Consider the following 23,947-nt stretch of genomic DNA (forward strand, 5'->3'; position numbering starts at 1 on the left):
GGAGAGAGAGAGGCGCAGGACAGAATTAAACGGGAGTGCTACACCGCACTAAAAGAAAAATAACACATACAATTTGTGTTTTTCTCTAACATACAGCGCCAAGCAGAAGGAATACACTTCTTGACCTACGGGAGTTTACAGCCGCGACAGAACCGGTAAGATGTTATCTTAGTTGCTTGTCTAATAATAGCAGCTACCTGCTTGTGCATCTGGTGTTGCTGGCTCAGTCCGCGGCGTGTCCAAATATTAAGCACGCAAGTACACTTTGACATTAGAGATTAAACGATTCTACGAAGCCAGAATTTCAGCAGATATCATATGATGTTTATAAAAGCCGCGGTGGTTACCGGGTGCAGCTGACACGCGCTTCCCAGCCCTCTGCGCATCGCTGAATGATGCGGTGTCGTTTTTGCTGCTCTGCGCAAATTATAAGCAGGGCCAGATTTTAAGAGAATGAATTATTATTTGTCTTTTGGCCTACGAGAGATAGTTTCAAATGTATATACGTTTACGAGATTGAGTAACCGTGAAGCTCTGCAAAATTACGAATGTTAATTTTCATTTACAATGTGCAAGGTTTACAAATCGTGTTTTGAGGCCGGTAGCTGCAGGTTTTCATCATGGGGAAATAGTGAAATCATTAAACCGGTTCGCGTTGTAAAGTACTTGTGTGAAACGAAATCATCCGGGTTGTTTATTTGTGACATTTCATCCAGCGAAACGAGTGAACGTCTGTTCGTAAGGTTAAATGTATAGTCCTGGTAGGGAATACACTAACTATTCCAGGTATTCTCGTGCGCAGATGAGAGATTAGTATTTCTGCGATGTCACTGGTGTATGTAAACGGCATGAATAATAAATATGTACTCGTGAATGTGCTAGAGATCCATTATAAGGCCCGGGACATTTCCATCCTTCCATCGTCCTCCAAGTTGTATTGGCAGCACAGGAGACTCAGGATGTGGTGCTGGAGTAGGCCAATGCAGTAGCCCACGGCCGGGAGCAAAACACTGTGCCACTTTGGAAAGTGCTTTTCAGCGATCGCGTCAAAGACGTGTAAGTGCACTGTCACTGTAATCCGCTGCCTGGAGTGACATCTTTTACGCTTTCTCCGCTGTTCCCGTTGAATGTAGCGATTGAGCGTTTTATACTGCTTTAACAATGTTTCTTAGCAGCCTCTCACGTTTTGATATCACATCCTTGCTCATGGAAATAAATGAATGAATGAATGAATAGTATTCTGGCTAAATTGTCATGTGCTTAGCTGACCACAGAACTACATTTCAAAGGAAACTGCTAACTATGAAATAAGCATTTTCTGTTCCAGTTGGTCTGGGGGATTAAACCAGCAAAGCTTGTTGCAGTTGACCTGGTAGCAATTGTGTAGCATTTGATCTTTGGCAGTGCTAAACCAGCACATCACGTGTCAGAGTTTTGTGTTGTGCTCAGACATGGCCGCTTTGTGTGGATGTTGGCTCAGGGTGAGGTGTTGCTGCCACAGAGACAGAAAGAAGGGCATTGGATCAGACCACCGCAGGGCTGCTTGCTCAGCACATTGGGGGCCGAGCTGGAGCTGGGTGAGCCAGCAGCTGTCCCAGGTATCCAGTGAAATGAGAAATCACGCGAACGCACACACAGTTGCACACAGTCGCGCACAGTTGCACACACACATGCCCGCGCACACACACACAACCACACATGCATACGCACGCATGCTTACACACACACACATATTCACACACACACACACACGTGTGCATACACACACAAACGCATACACACACGCATACTCATGCGCATACACAGACACACACACACACACACACACACACACACAGTCACAAACACACATATCCGCACACACACAAATGCATACACCTGTGTATGAGGACACAGAAATACAGACACACTCATGCGCAAACGCATACACAAATACAGATGTGCATACACGCATATGCAGACACGCATAAATATGGAAAGTTTCTCATTTGCACAAACATACACATGAAGATGGATACACAACTATAGATGCACTCTCATGCGCGCACACACAGACACATGATGCGCATATACACACATGCGTGCACACACCGAGACCTCTTCATGGCACATACTGTACAGTTTCATGTCAGTAGCACAGATACTAATATATGCAAAGTCCCTATGCTAGTTGGTGAAGAGATTTAATTGAACACGGCTCCTTTTCAAGCTAAGTAGGTCACAAGGCCCATCACTGCTACAGAAGCAGTATTAAGAGTCTTCCTTTTTGACCAAAGTTGATGGGACTTTTATTTAGATTACATGACTTATTTGGCACTGGAGCAGTCCAAAAAAGGTCATGTGTAACAGAATTTATGCTATGTGACTAATCTTTCCCTGTCATTAACACTACAAATAATCTTTAAGTATCACATCTTTTCTTGTTGGTGTCACTTTAATATTTCTAGCATGGAATGGATATGTAGGCCTGCATCCCTGTTTTAGAGTATTTGTGGTCATACACCATTTATATGGAACTTGCATATGTCCTGGATAAACTCTTTCACTGGTAAGGAGACCCGCTGTGTTCTGGTTGAACAAATGCCTCATCTTTCAGCAGCCTGAGCTCATAATGGCTTGCAGTCTGAAGTCATGTCCACAGAGAGACTTTCTTCCATTTTGAATTATTGACTGTGCTATAGAGCAGCTTGGAACCCATGTCAACACCCTCATTCTCCTGTGGAAAATAACCCCACAAAAAAGGAACTTTGCACCATGAATTAAAGATGGCGGCCAAAAATGATGTTTAATGATGATAAGCATGTGACCTCTGTAAGGCACTGGGTTACAGCAGAGGGGGACCCTCTGATTGGTCAGCAAAGATGATGACATGTCATTCTCCCTTTGTGTTGCGCTTATTGTCTTGCATTGGCACGGTCTATGTGCAAGGCTACGCAGCGTAATTTGATCACAGGTGTTCGGTCTCAATGATCACTGAACTGACAGCTTTTTGTTCTTGAATCCTTGCTTGCCTTTTGTCTAACCGGGTGGAAACTAGCATATACCACATATGAATTTTCCAGAGATATGGTGAAGAAGCACCCCACAGTCAGTTGTAGCTTCAGGAATGTCATGGAAGTCAGGTCTACAGTAGATGTTGGTAATTAACTTTGAATCATCGTTGTGCTAATGAAGCCCTACATGTGTGCTTTAATGTGTCTGGCTCTGGTCTCTTGCGTAGTATTAGTAGTGCTGTACTACCCGTGGCACCTTTCTTGTCTATCTGTCCCACACTGGACAGCCCCTGAGGCATAAAGACTGCAAGACATGCAAAAGAGAAGCTGCTGTTCTTTTCCTTTTGTTTTTGCTTTTAGTTACTCTTTGCTTTGTCAGTGTGTGTCTGTGTGTGTGTTTACATGCGTGTTTGTGTGAGTTGTGTGTGTGTGTTTGCATGCAATGTATGTGTGTGTATGCGTGCATATATATTTTTGTGTTTATGTGTGTGTTTTGTGTGTGCATATGTTTGTGTGTGTGTGTATGTGAGTGAGTGTGCTTATGTGTGTGTGTGTGAGTGTGCTTATGTGCGTGTGTGTGAGTGTGCTTATGTGCATGTGTGTGAGCGTGCTTATGTGCATGTGTGTGAGCTTATGTGCATGTGTGTGAGTGTGAGTGTGCTTATGTGCGTGTGTGTGTGTGTGAGTGTGCTGATGTGCATGTGCATGTGTGTGTGCTTATGTGCGTGCGTGTGTGTGTGTGTGTGTGTGTGTGTGTGTGCTTATGTGCATGTGTGTGAGCTTATGTGCATGTGTGTGAGTGTGAGTGCATGTGTGTGTGTGTGTGTGTGCGTGTGTGCGTGTGTGCGTGTGTGTGCGTGTGTGCGTGTGTGCGTGTGTGCGTGTGTGCGTGTGTGTGTGTGTGTGTGCGTGTGTGTGTGTGTGCATGTGTGTGTGTGTGCATGTGTGTGTGTGCGTGTGTGCGTGTGCATGTGTGTGTGTGTCCTCCTGCAGTTGAAAGGTCGTGTCACGTCTGTGCCCCCCACAGCCCTTCAGCGTCAGCATCCTTCTGCAGCTGCTCTGCCTCCGCCCCACTCAGAGCCGTGTGCCATATGGCTGATTTATAGGGGCCCGCGTCCCTGGCACCTCGTCAGCCCGGTCGCCCTGCGTTTGGAGCCACGGCTGTGCCAGGGTGGAGCACAGTGGGCCTGTAATTAAAACGGCATTAGAAAACCCCGCGACTCCTCTCCCCTGTTCACTTGGCATGAGATTAAAAGCTGGGAGATATATAAACTCACTCTGTGACCACTTTATTATGTACACCTGTGCGCCCGCTCATTAATGCAAATATCGAAATCGGCCAATCGTGGGGCTGCAACTCTGTGCATAAAAGCCTGCAGACATGGTCAAGAGGTTCAGTTGCTGTTCAGACTGAATATCAGCATGGGGAAGTAAGGTGATCGAAGTGACTGAGTGTGGAATGATTGTTGGTGCCACACAGGGTGGTTTGTGTATTGCAGAAACTGCTGATCTCCTGGGAATGGTGCGAAAAACAAAACAAACATTGCCTTAGTGGCAGTTCTCTGGGCAAAAATACCTTGTTAATGAGAGTGGTCAGAGGAGAATGACCAGACGGCAACCACAGGTAACCACAAATAACCACACATTACAATGCTGGTGTGCAGAATTAGCATCTCTGACCACACAACTAGCCAAACCTTGAAGTTACAGCAGCAACAGACCAGTAGGTCTTATAAAATAAGTCTTATAATACCTAATACATAAATACGTAAAGTGTTCACTGAGTGTTGGCTATTTATACCGTATTTTTGTATGGATGCTGTATGGAAATGTTGTTGGTAGAGTCCTTTACTTTTTGCTTGGATCAGTACCTGTGCGATTACACACGTTTGCAGAGGTACAGCATGTATGCATACTCTTTCCCAGTTTGGATGGCAGTAGCCTCCAGGCTCCTCACGCTGTACAGCCACGCCAGCGTGATTACTGTTGTGCACAGAAAGTAGGGCAGCTCATATCCTCCACTCTCCCATTCACAGAAATATATCCCAATCTCTCTCTCTCTCTCTCTCTCTCTCAAATCAGGCCCTTGTTTTTCTGAAAATCTCCAGTTGCAGTCCTTTTTGCTCATCTCCAAACTCTATTTTTATAGATACTCCAGCATTCCCTGAAGAGGTGCTGTTTGCTCTTCTGTTTTGGCTGTGCTCCATGGAGCTGGATGGGCTTTGATGGCCCGGCTTTCATGGTGGGGTGTTTCATTGAGCGGAGACAGTCCTGACTCAGGAGGTTCTGCCTCCACCAGAACCAGGCCCTGCACTTCCAGTCTGAGCCCCCAGGGGGTGCAGTAATCTAGAAAGATGCTGGATGCATTCCAAACATCGAACTTCATCCTGATCCCAGATCAGTGGTCTGAGACGGATGGATGCTGCAGTATGGGTGGATCTTGTGTCAGAGGCTCCAGGCCACAGACTGCTGTTTGGAAAGCTTACATCACAATGCCTGCCCTTAACATTAATCTGAACCATATGCCTACCCTGGTTATAATCTTAATTAGGATTTTGCCAATATCCTTAATCTTAGTTAGTATCTTTAATTATCTTCTTTGGAATTCTTAAGGATCTTAGTTAGGATCTTTGAAGATCTTCGCAGGATTTTTAAAGATCTTGGTGGAACCATTCTTGATCCATTTAGGATCTTTAGATATCCTGGGAATTATTTTACCAGGGTAAACCGAATGAAAAGTCATTTTCTTGTTTTATGTGAGCCCAGTTTACTCTGAAGCATTGGAGATTGGTGAGCTGGAATTCGGTGGAGCACAAAAGCGATTTGTATTAAAGTAATCATTGATTTCAGCCTGTTTTCATTCATTTTCCTTAAGTAACAAGCGTGCCGATGATCTGACAAATCAATTGGCAAGTAGCACGTACCTTCTTCACCTCGTGTTAGGGAGATTAAATGATTAAATGATAAATTCAATTTAGAAACGTCAATTTTAAGCACGGAGTACACTTACCAAAACAATCACTGCTCTGTTACCTACCACATTAGCTTTCAGCGTAACCACCAATAACAAAACTGGTTATTTAAATGTCCACATGAATATTCTGCACAGGAAGGAAGAGGTCTACATGTATCCAACCGATACATAATGTTGATAAAATATGTGCACAATTTTGCAATGCAAATAAAAGTAATTGTAACATTCACTTGATGGCCTACAATAACTGAGGAGAGCTGGCTATATCTGATTGTATTGTGATTTAGTCGCTGTATTGACTAAATGACTGAAAACAGGATGGGACCAATAATCAGTTTAAAGGAAAGTTTTGTGCCAGTTTTCAGCTCACCAACTGCGGCTGCTCCTAACACATCGCTGGCTAATTGTTACTCACGTATGTGACATGAAAAGGGAAATCATACTCAAGCTAATCACATAGGCCTACTAACTTATTCCCTCAATTCCCAGATTAGAAAGACTCTCACTAGTTTGACTGAATAAATATTGAAAAAGAGCGACTTCATCCAGGGAGCAGCGCCTGCCTGAGTGTCGATTGCTGGACGTCCCAAAACGACACAATGGCCATTGACGCAAACATGTCAGAGAGTCCTTTGAGCTCACAGAGGAGTGTACTTTAGCGCCACACTCCTCTTTGTGTCTTTGATCTCTCGCGTGTCCGTGCGCTGGCTTTCATATGGGCATAAAGGCACGGAGAACAATGAATCTATTGCCTTTTACCAGCATCTCTGTTTTTCATGCCCTGCTTCAAAGGCCAATGGAAGAACGGCACTCCCCGAGACAATGGGATGGATGGAGTTTTTATTTTTTTTGTCGCTGTCATGTCTCAACCTTTTGAAAGCTCGGACTCGGACAACAACAGTAAAGCTTGAGTCAACACAAATCAAAGTAACGGACTTAGAGCGCCATCATGCTCGCGAGTGATACACACAGGGGGCCATCTCTTGCGGTCTGGTTACAGCGTTCTGCCAGCAAAGCTCATTTTGGCCTGCTCTCACACCTGGGGCACCTGTCGAGAGAGGCCAGGTTAGAGATTTGTTAGTACAAGTCTACCGTAGTTTCACTTCTGTTCCTGCTTTCATTATGGTGCTGGAGATCTGCTATATGTGTGTGCTTTCTCGGACACTCGCTCATACAGACACACATGCGCACATACACCCTGATCCTATAGATCATGATTTTTCATCTTTGCCTATTTAAAAAACTGGAAACTGGTCTGGTACAAGTGTGGGCTAAACTTTGGGTTGGCCAACCACTGTGGGACCTAACCAGAATTTTGATGTTGCATGTGCATTCTTTTTTTTCCTGTTTTGTTGGGCAAGATATCTACAATGTTAATACTGTGTCTGTTGTCTGGAAAGACTAACGTCTTCCTCTGAAACTAATAAAAAGAAATGGCAATGTGGTGTTCTTGAATTACTGTCGTTTATGCCCTTAGGCAGAAAATTACATTTTGAGCTTAGCATAAATTGTGATTAGATTGCATTAGACTCAATATGCCGTCTCGACGTTGGCCTTCTCTTGACCTTTGCTGTCGATGGGTGAAGTCATTTCACTGAATCCATTTTAAAGTTTAGATCCAGGTCCGCTGGAATTGATTGGCTTTTTATACTTGTGATGTCATAAAGGGTCCAGATGGCACAGCTGACCCAGAAGACCCTGTCACATGACGACTGTGGGAGGGGCTTATCGCTCCCCACCTGAATCCTAGTTCTTGAGATAATACTGGAACAGCAGATAAATATATTACAAATTAAAGTAAAAAAAAGTATTTTAATTTGGTAATGAGTGTATTAAATGCATCTTGTGCTGTTGGTTTGTTAGTACCGTTTAATAGTGAGGCAGTGGTGTATTATTAATATGCATCTGTTTTATAATTAGTGTAAATTACATTTCATTATATCGCATTACATTTTGGCATTTAGCAGATGCTCTTATTCAGAACGACTTGCCCAGATTACATTTGGACATGCAATCCATTTATCCTGGATATCTTACTGAAGTAATTCAGGTTAAGTACCTCGCTCAAGGGTACAACAGCAGTGTCTCACCTGGGAATCAAACCTGAGTGGATGGGGCCCTGTTCTCTAACCCATATACTGTAGTACACTGCCACACTACATTACATTAGTGCAGTGAAACCTAGACAAATTTCTGGGGAAACCACAGTTCTAATGAGATGAAGTATGAGCTGGTAAAGATGTAAATAATGGTGAGTAATTCCAGTATTACTGGAGCTAAAAGAGTTGCGTGGTTTAAAACAAATCTTTCAGCGTATAGCTCAAATCTTTTTTATTTTTAAATAAGTAAATGCTGCTACTACTACGCATTCTATCTATCAAAAACCTCATAGAAATATTGTAAAATACATGAGCCACATAAGGTGAACCACATGTGAGGAGCCCTTTGTAATGTGGGTGAATATGCCCAATCTTCTCTGGGGCTGGTTCAGGTCAGTGCCTCTGGTTAATTATTTCTGTGGTTTGTCCTGGCTTGGTGAGCCTGTTTGATGTACAAGGCTTTTGTTAGCCGCAGGAGTCAGGAGTGTTGTCTTTGTCAGGCGGGGGCTTGCTTCTCCCGCGTACCTCACTGTTGGCTTTTCAAAGTGCCAGGGGCACTGCTCCCTCAGGCACACTTAAGGGCACAGGTGCGTGTGTCAGGTGGGGTTGTCATGGATACGTGGCGCGGGTGTGGCTGCACGTCGGCGCCAGTAACCCCCCCCCCCATCTCAGGTTTGATCTGCTCCAGTTCTCTGTCTCTCATGATAGTTCAGCCCAATGGTGCCCAATTATGTGCCATGGAGGGTGGAGAGAATGCAGGCTTTCATCCCGACCACCTTCCATTCCAACTCCTCCTGCTGACTGCACTAATGAGATCCCTCCCCTTTGGTTGAAGGTGTGCTAATTAGTGAAATCAGCAGGTGTGGCGATTGGTTGGAATGGAAACCTGTTTATGCTGCGTTCATGTGCTGTTGGAAATATTCCATTTGCGAGTTGTGTATATATATAGTATATGTTCGTATTTAGTATTCTTTGTTAGCACGTAGTATTGGTTGTATACCATTTTTTTCTTTCTGTTTATTGTGACTTTTACTGTGAATTCGGTGATTAGAGCTACTACCCAGCAGACTCATGTCAGCAAAGCGTTCTATACGAGGGAAATAAATTTTGGAAATAAAATACTTAATTACGTAATTACGACTTCCCCAGCTGAGTGGAAGCTGCTGAGGACCACATGAACACATTAGTACTCGCTGCCCTCCATGACACACGATTGGACGCCCCTGTTTACCCAAACCGCCACACTCTGGAAACAAACCACTCCAACGAGGTCTGACACGTCTGTCTTTGTATGGGTGTCTCCTTCCTGCGAGGTGACCTCTGACCCCCAAAGTCAGGGCACGCTCTGTTTCAGGGTCACGGGCCTTAAAGCGGGCTGACAGCTCGTCTCGAGGGCTCGATGTAAAAGTCGTGAAGCATTTCCTGCTCGCCTGCTAACCGCCTGGCCATTCTGCCCTGCTCAGCGCATCGATTAAGAGTGCTCCTGTGTGTGCCGATCGGGGATCGATATCGCCCTGACTAAATTAGTGATACAGATGTCACCTGATATGATGTATTCTTCGTCTTTGATGGACGAGGGGGAAGGGGGGTGGGGCGCTAACTACGGGCTCTCTTTATTCTACCCTGAGGCATTAAACGGCGTTGGACACCTCGGAGTCAAACCCCCAAAAAAGGTGTCTACAAGGGGAGAAAATGAGTTTTGACAGTGCAGCGTTATCTGGCATTGGGGGACGGAGTGGGCTGGGGTGGAATAGTCTGTGCAGGGAGAGGGGGGGGTTTGGTCTGTAATAACTGATATTATCAGGAGACCTGCATGTGAAGCTCACATTTAAAAAAAAAAAAAAAAAATGAATGGCTGGAGAACAAAGGATCTGTATGTTCTGGCCTGGTGTTTTTCCAGGAATTAATTTCTATTGGTTTAGACTGTAATTTCCTAAATGAGTGAAGTCTGCTTTAGACTTATCCTCTTTCCTGTTATTCTTTTATAAACAAGGACAGAATGTCTTCCTTTTCTGTTTGATTTCCTTGTCCCCTCCATCCTTTTCATATGGCTGCAGGGCATTGTACTTGAAAAAAAGAATGAAATAATAAAATCTTATTTCTCCACACCTCCCCGTGCGACTGCTGTCCCACACCGGCCGTGTTTGGCGAAAAACACGGCAGTCATTTTTTATTTTCTCTCTTCACAGTCCACATCTGTCCTGTCCCTCAGCGCACAATGGATGCTCATCATCCCAGCAGAAATAACACAGGAAGAAAAATGAGGAGTGGGGGGGGGGGGGGTTGTTTTTGGGAGAGAATGACAGAGGGAGAGAGAGGGATGGAGGGAGAATGAGAGAGGGAGAGGGAGAGGGAGAGAGAGATGGAGGGAGAATGAGAGAGGGAGAGGGAGAGAGAAGGAGAATGAGAGAAGGGGAGAGAGAGGGGGAGAGAGAGAGGGAGAATGAGAGAGAGAGGGAGAATGGGAGGGAGGGAGAGAGAGAGAATGAGAGAGAGAGGGAGAATGAGAAAGGGAGAGAGAGAAGGAGAATGAGAGAGGGAGAGAGAGAGGGAGAATGAGAGAGGGAGAGGGAGAGAGAGAGAGAGGGAGAATGGGAGGGAGGGAGCGAGAGAATGAGAGAGAGGGAGAATGGGCGGGAGGGAGAGAGAGGGAGAATGGGAGGGAGAGAATGAGAATGAGAGAGAGAGAGAGAGAGAGAGGGAGTGAGAGAGTGAGAGAAAGAGAGAGAGAGAATGGGAGGGAGAGAGAGTGAGGGAGAATGGGAGGGAGAGAGAAAGAGAGAGAGAGAGAATGGGACGGAGAGAGAGAGAGAGAGGGAGAATGAGAGAGGGAGAGTGAGAAGGAGAATGAGAGAAGGAGAATGAGAGGGAGAGGGGGAGAGAGAGGAGGAGAGAGAGAGGGAGAATGGGAGGGAGGGAGAGAGAGAGAGAATGAGAGAGAGGGAGAATGAGAAAGGGAGAGAGAGAAGGAGAATGAGAGAGGGAGAATGAGAGAGGGAGAGAGAGGGAGAATGAGAGAGGGAGAGAGAGAGAGAGGGAGAATGGGAGGGAGAGAGAGAATGAGAGAGAGAGGGAGAATGGGCGGGAGGGAGAGAGAGGGAGAATGGGAGGGAGAGAGAGGGAGAATGGGAGGGAGAGAGAGAGAATGAGAGAGAGAGAGAGGGAGAGAGAGAAAGAGAGAGAGAGAGAGAATGGGAGGGAGAGAGAGAGGGAGAATGGGAGGGAGGGAGGGAGGGAGAGAGAGAGAATGAGAGAGATAGAGGGAGAATGAGAGAGGGAGAGAGAAGGAGAATGAAAGAGGGAGAGAGAGAAAGAGAGGGAATGAGAATGAGAATGAGGGAGAGAGAGAGAGAGAGAGAGAGAGAGGGTGCTGGTGCTCCACAGCTGACCGAGTAAGGCCCAGCAGCACACCTCATTACAGTGATAAAGTGCGGGTCTGAGAGAGAGAGAGAGAGAGAGAGAGAGAGAGAGAGAGAGACTGTCTGGCAGCGTGCACACTCCTCCTTAGCCCTGAGTTAGCCTATTCCCCCCTCCCCCTCCCCCTCCCCCAGCAGATGGGCAGTGGAGGCTGGGTTGAAGGCTGTTCTGGGGGCGTTCATTGTGCCCTTTGATATTTAAACTCGCCCTCTCCTGCCCCCGTGGGCTGCCCCCCCCCACCACCCCCCCCCCTTGGCCATTGTTCAGAAAAGTGGGGCAAAAGAGGAAAAAATAAGGGCCGGGGGGGGGGGGGGGGTAATAAATAAAAAATGTGGGGGGAGCTAGCAAAAAAAACATTGTCCCTTTTGATTGAAGTTTGTTTTTGTTCCTTCTGCATTAAGGAGATGGGGAGTGGACGTTTCACTTCGATTGTGTGGGTGTAAGTGTGACTTGTGGCTGAAGGTCGATTTTTTTTTGGGGGGGTTTCCATTCTTTTTTTTCTTTTTTGGCCACCCCTGAAGACTTGGCCATATGTGGAAAACAGAAGAGCTGTACTCCCATTGGGGAAGGAGGCGAGAAAGAGGGAAGATGAGAAAGGAGTGATTGGACAGGATGAAAGAGTGAGATTTGAGCCATGTTTGAATCGGTGCACTTGCATACTACAGCGTACGCTGGTTATATCCCACTTGTATATCACTTGTGTGCGCAATAGTACGCAAGTGCTCTGATTTGGACAAGGCTGGCTTTCAGTCAGTGCAGAGGTGAATGCTGGGGTGTAAGTTGAACTGTTACCCTCTAGGGGGTCTGGGGTCATGCCCCGCGGAATAATATTTTTTAAAAGAACAGCTGTGAGATGATTATTTCTGGTGAATTCTATGTGGATAATACATACTTAAGGCTACTGATCAGAATATCCCATTCTCAACATGAAATCCCCATCATTATTATATGAAATAATCTTTCTCATTTTATCTATCTCCTCATCCTGCTGTATTAATAGGGGGGTTGTAACCCCTTGTCCTCCCCATAAATTACACCCTTGGGGCATGGAAGCTTGCAGCCTTTCTGGCCTCAAGAAATGGGCTTGTATTAAATCAAAAATGTAATCGGGTTTTTATATTTCTATGATCGACATTGAAGAGGAACGTTGAGGTCTTCACCCCCTGTTGGGAGCGGGGTTATATGGCTCCAGACGTTGAGAGCTGCAGCTCTTCTGTAGGGCTTCCTCAGCCAAAGCGCTCAACGCTGAGGCTCGACAGACCGCACAGATGCCGGGAGATCGTAAAGCTTCTGTCGCAGATGTAGGCTGCTCACTTTTCAAGGAAAAAGGTCTGATTAAACTCCCGTGCATCTGTGCCACTCGTAAGAGTCCTCAGGCTCCATCAGACATTTGACGTTAGAATTCACCACAAAGTCCACCCCGAGAAGCCACTCTGTAGATGCAGCCTTCACGTCACACCTCCCTTAACAGATCTCCGTTGAGAGACTGATGCGACGCCAGCATTGTATTTTATCATACGACACATGAAGACACATACGTTTTTGAAGACACATGACCGTTGAAATGCATTGGCCTTTCTATGGGTTTTATATAGGGTGCCTTAGTCCATAATGGGTTAAAGTGTTCAGCTTCTGAGATTTCATTAGGTCACATCTGAGGGGAAACCGGAGGTCTTCACTTTGCACAGATGTCATTAAAGTGCATTACATCTGTTTGCTTTCACAAAACTGAACCAATGAACTGAGGGTGGATTTTAAGTAGAACTTGGAGACACCTCAACATGCTCATCTCATCTGCTGCTGATTGTATTCAGTAAGAAAAGGCCAGAGAACTGTTGCTGTTACTCTGAAGAGAAATTTCCCATTAAACTTGTGTGTGTGTGTGTGTGTGTGTGTGTGTGTGTGTGTGTGTGTGTGTGTGTCTGTGTATCTGTGTGTATGATTTATGACGAGTAAGTAGGCCAACATCTGCTCCCTTTGTCCATTAAATGGAAAGTGTCTTCTGAACTTTATGGTAGTCCTCAGAGCTCCTTGCTGATGAAGCCTCAGTATTTCACTGGATGTTTTATTTTAACAAGTTTAATTGGTTTAATTACTGTGGATCACTGAACAGTGTGATTAGATGCTTCTGGATGGAGAGGAACAGTAAGAGTTGACACTTTGACGGGAGCTCCTTCACTGTGAAGCTAATTAGCATCTGCCCAGCATCATGTCTGCTGATGGCTGACCGCTGGCTGTAATTGGCTTTCCTGATTGGTGGGGGTACGCAGTGGCCCATTGTCAGGGTAACCGGGCCTGCTAAAGGACACGGTCGTGTTTCATCCACGATGAGTGAGCTGTGAAAGTTCACATCTCACAAAGGTCACGCCTGTCGCAAGACGTTTCCAAAGTCAAGGTCTGAAGCTCGTCTGGGGCCGAATCTGATTGGTCCACATGCTGCCGTTTGGGGCGAGGAGTCAATATAAACATGAGAAAACGTCTCCGTATGATTATGGATTAATGAGGCGTAACAGGCGGGAGTGAAATGTCGGGGTTCGGCGTTTGGGAGGGAAGCGTGGCGTGTTAGGCCGGCCGATGGGGGGGCGCGGGGTGTCTCTCGCCGTAATAACCTCGAGACGGAGGCTTAGTAACAGAGAAGATGGGCTCTCATGAAAGATTTATGGGGCCATGTTGGATGATTGATACGAGCCATTTAGCCCATGCACAGTCGAAATTGACCATGATTGCTCCATCGATTACGTTGTGGAAATGCTTGGGTTTCAAGCCCCCTCGGAACTGTACGTCATTATCGCTAAGATAACTCTGGGGTCTGGGGAGAAATGCCTTGAACGGTGAACACAATGGCCGTTTTGTCTGCAATTCAAGAGGGGGTGAGCGTAGCAATGATTTGAATTTGTTTCGGTCATAAAAATTTCACCGGCATATTTTTCGGCAGTAAAAGGAGAGGTCTAGGGGGAGCGTGGTAACGGCATATGGCTGTGGGCATCTGCCATTGATTGCGATGGAAAAACTCACACACCCGACAGCTACACTGGAGTCTGGCGTTTTCATCTATTTACTGGCCACTTTTTCGTGAGTGAAATTCTGTTTGTCTAAAAATAGCCGCAGCCCTGCAGCCCTCCTTGGCTGATGCATGTAGGTCAGCAGACTACCTCCGCGCGCAGAAACATGGCGGGATTGGCGGCCTGGTTCTGTTCCGCACACATCTTGCTTCATTACCGCCAAACTGACTGCTTTCGTTAATTGCCGAGCCCGCGGTGGGCCATAGACCGTAGATTAGCATCCGTAACCCAAAACTTGCCCCGCGGCAAAATGGAACAGCGACCTTGATGGAACAGCGATCCCATTGTGTTCATAGCGTGTAATATTACAGACATGAGAAAATTCATAAATAATTGTACAGTAAATCCCTGCATAACGGCCTCATGTTATAACTGACCTATCCGATGCCCTCATTTAAATGGTAATGCCAGTTCCTAATGTCAGTTGACGGTCTTGCGAAATGTCAACTTTTACGTGAGTGCAGTACATTAACGGTACATTTGTATTTGCGCACTTAGAGAAAGCTAAGACTACTGAATCTCCCCTACCGTGTGGAGATTGATTTTTAGATCAGCTCAAACGAGAATTAATTAGTTTTTTTCTAATTCCACAGTCCCAATGTGCTGTATTTCCGAGCATTGCACTAATTCACCTCCTACACTGCAACTACACTGCAAAGCTAATACATTATGTGACATACAGCCATTTGCTTGCAGCGATGTAATAAGTCATCTGTGTAAAAGCTTGTTTCACATCTAGATGCTAGCCCTGACCTTTCTCATGGTTCACTGAGATACGTATTGAGTGGAAATTGTCTAAGGTAAATGGTTGGCATTGTATAAGGTAAACTATAAAGACTCTGAGAACGGGACAGGGTGTTCCAGACAGTTTGTTGTTTTGTTTGAACATTGAGGGTGTTCTGTGAGTGTTTCCGAGAACAAGAAGATCATCCAGTACCTAGCAACAGCACTCCAGGGGTAAACGCCTCTGTCCCCCAGAGATATGGCAATCTCAATCAAATAAACCAGTTTGGTTATTGTTTTCTTATTTTATATATTATTTCCAAGTTTTCTTCTCTTGTAATGGGATTAATAATAATTTTAGCAGCAGAAAATATTTCAGATGAGACTTTTTTTTTAAAGAAGATAAGGCTTTTTATACATTTTATATGTATTTTAAAAGGCAGTTGGCATTTGTTCCTTGTAATATTATATGATATATTTGTGAGACATACATACATACATATGGAAGCACATGCCATACATACTATGTACATACTGCGTGTCTATATGTCTAATCTGCTGGAAGCATCATTTAGTTTCCATGGTTTCATGCCTCACTGCAGAGGAGAGTAGCACTGCTTCAGAAACCCTGATCATGGCTGCAGGTGTTTCTGGGGACTAGGGGCTGTGTCCCACCTCCCCCTCCTCCTCCTCCTCCTCCTCCTCCTCCTCGTACTCTTTGCCACAGGTCCACAGTTTGTGCACCATTGGCCCCTCAGCTGAAGTTTGTTTCTGGGCCCGGAGAGAGAGAGTGAGCGAGAGAGAGCCGGGGTTTAATCAGCTCCTTTAAATGATTTAAACTATCACACGCCTGCAGTATCATATCTCTATAGCCCCTGCGCTGTAGAGCTGGGGCATTAGTGGGTGCAGTGCAATGTTTGGCCTGTAAGTGGGCATTAGTGTTGATAGATGACCTGAGGGACCAGACAGCGGCCACAGAGTGAGCTCTTACTCCACCGCTGATACACGTTCACACGAGTTCAGGGAAACTGCTGGAAACTAAAACCCTTTTGTGGGTTATTATTAGAACATACCAAGGCGAGGCATCGAGAATTCCTTTCCAGATATACGCCTATCTAACTGCCGCCTCACATCAAGGTCCTGGGTTCGAATCCCCATCGGCCGGGGCCTCTCTGTGCAGAGTTTGCATGTTCTCCCCTTGTCTGTTCCTTTGGGTACTCCGGTTTCCTCCCACAGTCCAAAGACATGCAGGTTAGGCTGATTGGAGAGTCTAAATTGCCCATTGGTATGAGTGTGTGAGTGAATGGTGTGTGTGCCCTGTGATGGACTGGTGACCTGTCCAGGGTGTATTCCTGCCTTTTGCCCAATGTATGCTGGGATAGGCTCCAGCCCCCTGCGACCCTGTTCAGGGTAAGCGGGTTAAGATAATGGATGGATGGATGGATGGATGGACATACGCCTATCTAAACTCCAGTTTGAAGCATTGTTAAACCAATGCATTTAAATTAGAAAAAGATTTTAAAAAATCAAAGATCTGAACAAGGCACACACCATAATGTATGGGAACTGCAGTATGATTGCGTTTAAAGTGGTAAATCTTTCATTTTGAGTGTAAGCGGCACATTATGAAAAAAAGTTGAATGAACTTTATGTATTGGAAATACTCTCTGGGGATTTTCCAAACTGCACGTGTACTGTACTTCACCTCTACAGAAAGCTGAGTGTTTATTTGTTAAAGTTATGATGTGAGAGTGTGAATGGTTTCTCTTTCTCTTCAGCTGTTGTGTTATTGATCAGCAGGCTTTGTGAGGCCCTGCCTGCAGATGGCTGGTCTGGTGTGTGAGTGTGTTTGTGTCAAGCACGCAGGGCTACCTCGTGGTGCTGTCGTCCAGCTGCCTGCTATTGTTCCCCTATGTGTGTGTGTGTGTGTGTGTGTGTGTCTGTCTGTCTGTCTGTGTGTGTGTGTGTGCGTTTGTGTCGGGGGGAGGCATTCTGACATTGTCCACTCTCTCCAGGGCCCCCCCCATCCAGCGTGAAATTAACCGAATAAACGACCTTCCCCTCCTGTTGGGCCTTTCTTAGGAGGAGGGGGTCAGTGGGTTCACGGCTACACACTCAGTCTGAGCGCGATCGTCACTCGCCGTCAGGCTAACAGTCTGAGAAGCGCTGCCACTCTCACACGCTGTGTTAACCTGCCTGCGTCCGGAGCCGAGACACACCGCAGTGCGACCTTCTGCCACGAGAGCCTAAATCACCTCCGCCGTACTTGCACGCAGGCCCAAAAGGGCCATTTCTGATGATGTAACCGATTACCCTCGATTTATTCTTCTCCATGTTCCTCTCTCTCCGAGCCCTCGCCACCCAAGGCATAGGTGATAATGATCTCTGTTCTGACAGCGGTACTCTGTCAATCCAGCGTTTGAAGTTGACAACATCATAATTTTTTTTATTGAAACGCAGTGTTTATTCCATCTGTTTCTGATGTTTGGGCTGCCATGTTCTTCGTCTCTCTCCTTTACACTGATGACCTGCAGAGGTGACTGATAACGGGTTGGGAAGGGAACTTTTCCGGCCGTTAGGCTCGGCAGCGTTTCAGCAGGTCAGACGAGTAGCACGGCTGCCCAGAGAGCGGAAGACCACGGGGACGTCGCCTAGCAACCGTTGTGTCGGCATCGTTAGGCCTGTTTACCGCGCCGTGCGCTAGTCCCTGCAGGCTGGTCTCAGCTGCCGTCTCCCCCTGCCCTCTCGCACCGGAGCTGCTGGGGTCAGAAACACCGAGGGTGGGGGGATGGTGCAGTCATTTAAACAAGGCTGAGGAGGGGGGGGGGGCGCAGGTCTGTCACGTCCTCCTCACTCACACGCTCCCTCCCCCCTCGAGACCCAGGCTGGCTCAGACTGGTGCTTTTAGGAAATGCAGGCCACACAGCTCATTGCGGCCTATATGGCCGGTTTCACAGGTACAGATTAGCTTTAGTCCTGGACTACTCAACTTAGTTTCTTGTGTGGATAAATTGAATTTAGACTACGACTAGGGCTAATCTGTGTCTGTGAAACCGGGCATATAAATCTCAGTAAGACAATTTGACTCATTTTAAGATTTGTAAAAACATTTCACTTCTCAAAACATGCTAATATTTTCTACTTGAAAGGGAAAAAGAAAAAGATCCAAAGACTAAAACACTAAGACAGCCATGTTTCACAGTACAGGTTTGTTGTCCTTGTTGGTGCCTTACAGGTGGTGAAGGGGGTTTAAGGAAAATGTTATTTGTCTGATTATCGTGAGAACCTTTGCAGTTTGGCAGCCAGTCTACCATCCACACACATAGCTTACTTGTACCATCCATGCATTGTTTGACCAGTGTCAGTCCCACGGTGCAGAACAGTCCGCCACAGGTAATACACCTGTGCACATCCACACAGGGATTAAGCCTACTTAATGGTTATTTGGAATATAAGCATTTGTCGTCAGCAAAGTCACCGATATAATTGCCGTTTACTCTTGTTTGGCAACACAAAGTTGTGTACATTTTTTATGACAAATATTATTTATACTGTTAGAAAATGTTAATATCTTCATAGTAAGATCATTGTGAACAGGTTTTCAATTATTCCATTATTGGTGCAGTACTATTTTTGTAAAAATAAAAAAGAAACTGCCTGAACTGTAAATATAATTGTTTGATCCTGATATTAAATGATATCCAATATTATTTTATCAAAATAAATTCACCATAAATAACTGTGGCATTGGTAAACCTATTTACTTCACGTTTGCGAAATTACTTGCCTAACGAAGTGACTCGTCATAAAGAAATGAAGTGTGTTATGGCGAGGCCGGGCCGTGATGGCGTGAGATCAGCGGAGGAGGAGAAGGAACGAGTGCGGAGCTGCTTCTATCTGCAGGACCATCTGTGCCTCCCAGTAGCAGCTCTGCATGATGAATACGTTTCACTTCCCACTGGGGAGATCTCTTTTTGTTTTTGTTTGTTTTTGTGTTTAACCTCACTTGCTGGAGTTTAGCTGGATTACTTAATCTTGTTCCCTGTTTCTGTATTGCATCTTTGTGACAGACACTGCTTCTGTGAAAAGCGCACTCCAAATAAAACTGAATTGAATTGAATTTAATACGTTGTCTGGCTACACCTGCTGCAGAAACATTCTTAGTAGTGTGTAGTGTTAAATATCTACATGTAAGCCTACTACAGTTTACGATGACAAGAATAGAAGAAGTGGTAATAATGTATATTTTCTAATACCGTGTATGTAATACACTCAACACTGTAGGCATTGGGTGCATGTGTTAACATGTATTATTGTGTTGTAGGGAGTAGTAGGGTTAGGACGTAGTTATTTGCTATTCAGAAGCATTCTGTGCAGCACTGACATGCTGAACCGTCTGTCTCCTGTCCCGAGGCTGATTCAGAGCATCTGTGGTCCCCACAGAGCTGAGAATGGCTCCACTGGCCGGTCTGGGACAGGTGCAGAGTTGGGTGTGAGGTGTTGTTAAATTTAAATCGGAGCCTGGAGCTGTGTTGTCTGGTGCATGGGGAGGGGGGTGAGCGGGAGGGGGGAGAGGGGGGTGTGAGATTGTCCTGAAAGCAGAGAGGAGCCTCATCACACCCGCCAGCTGCCTAGAACAGAGCTGATCGATTACACCCCTCCCAAACCGGCTCACGCAGTCCGCTCTTTACCCCTCTTCCTCTGCGAAAGGAAACGGTTCCAAAAAGTAAGCGCATCTCCTAAAATCCTCGATCCTCGGGTGGCGTGTGCCTGGATTCGCCGAGGTTGTCCTTTGTGCTCAGCTGCTGAGAGATCGAGGCCGCTTCATTGTGCGTTTGGAGCAGGATGCCAAACCGCTGCTGTCTGAAGCGAAATTGAGTTGTTCGTTTGTCGCTAATGAGTGGCGGTTCTGAGAGCGGCCGACTCGCGGCTGATTAGCGTGAACGCGGGACAATGGTGGCAGAACATCGAGTTTGTCCGCGGTATTGTGTTCCGAGCGAGAGACCGCGGTGAGTTTAAACATTCCTGCTTGTTTCCCTGTCCTCTACGCTCCACCAGTTCTCAAAACAATCAGCTCTCTATTCCCACCTCTTTCTCTCGCTCTTTTGCTCTCTCTTTCTCTCTTCCTCTCTCTCTTATTATCTTCCTTTTTCCATCCCTCTCACTCTTTCTCCTCTCTCTCTCTTTCTCACTCTCTCACACACACACACACAGCCTGTTCCACTGTGGGCGAACCCAGCTTTAAATTTTTAAACAGCGCAATTAGCATTGCACCTGATCCTGCAGCTGAGAATGGACCTTTGTACTTCAATGTTTTTGTGCCACTAGAGAAGAATGTGTCCATTTTGATTCCCCAAAGTGCTTTTTGACTCTTCTGGGCTCCCATACCCGAGGGCTCCCTGGTGGTCTGACCAGGGATTGGCATTGCTCTGCTGACAGAATGGCCCCATAGTCAAACATGGTCCCCTCAGTGAACTGGCTTCATGTGGCATTGAGCAGTTCCCATAGGAATCAGTAAGCAGAAGCTGCCTGACGTTCTTGTATATATTGATGGGTCCAGCACTGGAAACTTTCAAAAGCCTTTTCTCTGACCTTTAGAATGCTTGCATCACTTCCTGTTCTCTCCAAACTGCCCAATGTTTCCACATCATCATATCCATAGAAAACGGATAATAACCGTTTAATAGCTACAGCACAATTAATATGCAGAGCCAGTAAAAGTAATGGTGTACACATAATGCTATACAAGCTTAAGGAACAGTGTTTGTGTGACTGAGGTGATCTGGGTTGAGTGAAACTCAAAAGCCCTTTTGAAAAGATGGGTTTTTAAGAGAGATTTCGATGAGGGAGAGAGTCGGCATTCCTAATCTGTGTGGGCGGTTTCTTCCATAATATTAGATAATAGATAGTAGTTATTGTAAGTCCCCCTCACGCACACACAAAGACTGGTCTACATATTGATTCTCGATCCTTCACTCTCGACCCTTCTTTTTACTTGTGGTCACATCACGTGCTGTCCAATAAACAAGCCCCTGTGTGCAGGCTGTTTAGCTGTCAGTCTGTTTGCCTGTCCTGGTCTGGGACCCCTGTTTGCAGGCTGGAATGTCGGTGTGTGTGTGTGTGTGTGTGTGTGTGTGTGACTCGTTTGGGAGCTGTCAGCGTTGTCGTTTTCCACCAAACTCCCAGAATTCCTGAGCACCCACTACTGTCAGCAATCTGCAGCAAGGGAAGAGCTGGCCTTTGTTTCTGACCAGGGACAGTGTGTGTGTGTTTGTGTGTGTGTGTGCGTGCGTGTGTATGTGTACGCGCATGTGCTTGTGTGTGTGTGTAAGCACAAGCGTGGTTGCTGATTTCAGCACAACACAACATGTAAGAACACAAAATTGCTTATGACTTTCAGATATTTGGCAGGTTTGTTATTCAAACAGCATATAAATATATGTCTATGATAACAGTTTCCTGGGCACTATACTTTATATGTGTTTCAACCCTTTGAGATCACTAATATGAGATTGGTTCTTAAATGAACTTTCTAATGCTGATATAATAATCACAACTGGTAACTGAAAGCAATGGAGTTTTAGAGAAATTTAGAAAAGAACACATTCCAAAAACCAAATACTCTTAAAGGGGTTTGAGATAAGATGTTCCACTGTAACTTCAATAAGGCTCTGTTCTCCCAACGCATTGCTGTGGTCGCTTTTGGAAGTAGTTGTTGAAAGTTGTTGATTTTGAAAAGCCAGAAGTAATCCAAAGACCCTTTTTTGGACAGATAAGTGCAGCACTGTGTTGAAATCTCCACGGAACCTGAGCTGGCTTTCTCCTTGCTCTGGGATTCTCCTGGACGGATGATTCCAGAAGCTTGGGCCCTGGAAACCTAACTGCTTTTGTTCCGTTCTGCAAACTGCGGACGGAGAAAACAGACTTTTCTTTCACGCGGGGGGCTTTCTGTTTAGCGTCTGCCAACAACCGAGCCCACGGACTAGATGGAGGGATGAAGAATGCAGAATGGGTTGTGTACAATTAGGGACGCCTTGTTTGTTGAGCACACAGCTCTCGGGAAGAATAACGGGGGAACCTGCAAACGCACAGCGGTGTAGATACAGGGTTTCTTTTTTTACAGATTTTGCCTTCTTTGGTTTTGAATTAGAGTGGTGCAAAGGTTTATTTATTTATTTTTGGGTGGTGTGTTTCATTCCAGTTAGCATATAAAGCAGGCTTGCTTTGTCCTGATGCTTAATGTTAGGCTATTTCCATTGTTGTAGCTTCACCACTGAGAATGGCACCATCGTCATGGCAATGCAATTTTGTTTCCATGACAAATTTAATTGACAAAGACTTTTTCTACCTTCATTTAGCAAGTGCAGGATCATCCAATGAGTGCGCTAAGCTCTGATATATAAAATAAAATAGATGGAGAGGAAAGGTTAAAGACTCTGTTCAAATTGGTTACAATCACCTGATGAAATGTAAAGCAATTCAAAACAAAATATTAAATATTAATGTGTGCGTATGTGTGTGTGTTGGGGCAGGTGGGGGTCCTTATTGTTGTGTTATGTCGCACTGTGCTTACATGTTGCCGTTGGAGCGTAAAATATGTTGTGTGTTTTCACCACACAGGTTGTCAACATGAATGTCCTGTCCTGTCTGTGTGAATCTTCTTCAGACCGGAATGAAACTTTTCCTGACAGAGTGTGTTCTCCCATCGCTCCCGCTGCGCTGCATAGTGCTGACAGCGGCCTTTGTGCTGTTTGTGCTGAGCTTAATAAAACAGTGACGTTAGCTTGGACCGGTCCTGCGTATGGCAAGCATACTGACACTGCCTGCTTTTTCTTCTTCTGGTGCCTTTGCCAGGCAGACGGTTTTGTGTGGAACTTGCCGGCACACAGGAACTTTGTGATTTATTCTCGTAATTAGTCTCGTGATTTAGGGGTGAAGTGTGTGTGTGGGGGGTTTTGTCCTCTTTAAGGTCGCAGTGGTGTTCCAATGTTGTATGGGAAATGGTCCAGGCTTGATGTTTTATTTATTATTAAGGTCAGCTGTTATTTGTAATATTTATCCAATACACACATTTATATGAATATACCTGTATAAAAACACTTATATTGTATATACAATTAATATGAATCTAAAGCAATTAATATACACTATTTGGTATTTATTAGACTTCTTTTTTGACTTGAGTCTTCTGCTGCTGTAGCCTCTATCCAACCTATCCAGGTTTTATGTGTTGTGTATTCAGAGATGCTCTTCTGCATACCACTGTTGTAATGTGTGGTTATTTGTGTTACTGTCACCTTCCTGTCAGCTTTGACCAGTTTGTTACTTCTTCTTCTCTGACCTCTCTCATTAACAACGCGTTTTATTTTTAGAATAGAAATTTTCGAATACAATAAGTTAAGTTAAGAACATTCAAGAATGTCTAATCACATATTTGTAATCTTGTAATCGATGAAAGCTTTATTGCATCATTGACGTTTTTCTCCCTGTTGGCACCGTGTTGTGGAGAACAGAATTGATTGGAACGGCATGGACTGGGGAGGGCTTGGTGAAATGATTGGGTTTGTCAGCCAGGGCAATTATGGGATTGGGTTTTTGGGAAACCTCTCTATTTATACATTCAGATAGACTATAATGAATCATCACGGGCCTCTGCCCTCCTGCAGAGCTAATTTCACA

The 23,947-nt window shown here is 45.4% G+C and overlaps 1 protein-coding gene across 1 annotated transcript in view; it reads left to right on the forward strand.

The window, feature by feature from the left end:
* Positions 1–23,947, forward strand: part of nfasca (neurofascin homolog (chicken) a) — a 99,936-nt gene that overhangs the window by 1,483 nt on the left and 74,506 nt on the right. Inside the window, exon 2 of the mRNA XM_061220486.1 lies at positions 97–155. The gene's annotated coding sequence lies outside the window, so the exon portion shown is untranslated. The remainder of the gene's footprint in view (positions 1–96; positions 156–23,947) is intronic.

Source organism: Conger conger, chromosome 14, assembly GCF_963514075.1.
Source record: "Conger conger chromosome 14, fConCon1.1, whole genome shotgun sequence".
Lineage (NCBI taxonomy): Eukaryota > Metazoa > Chordata > Actinopteri > Anguilliformes > Congridae > Conger > Conger conger.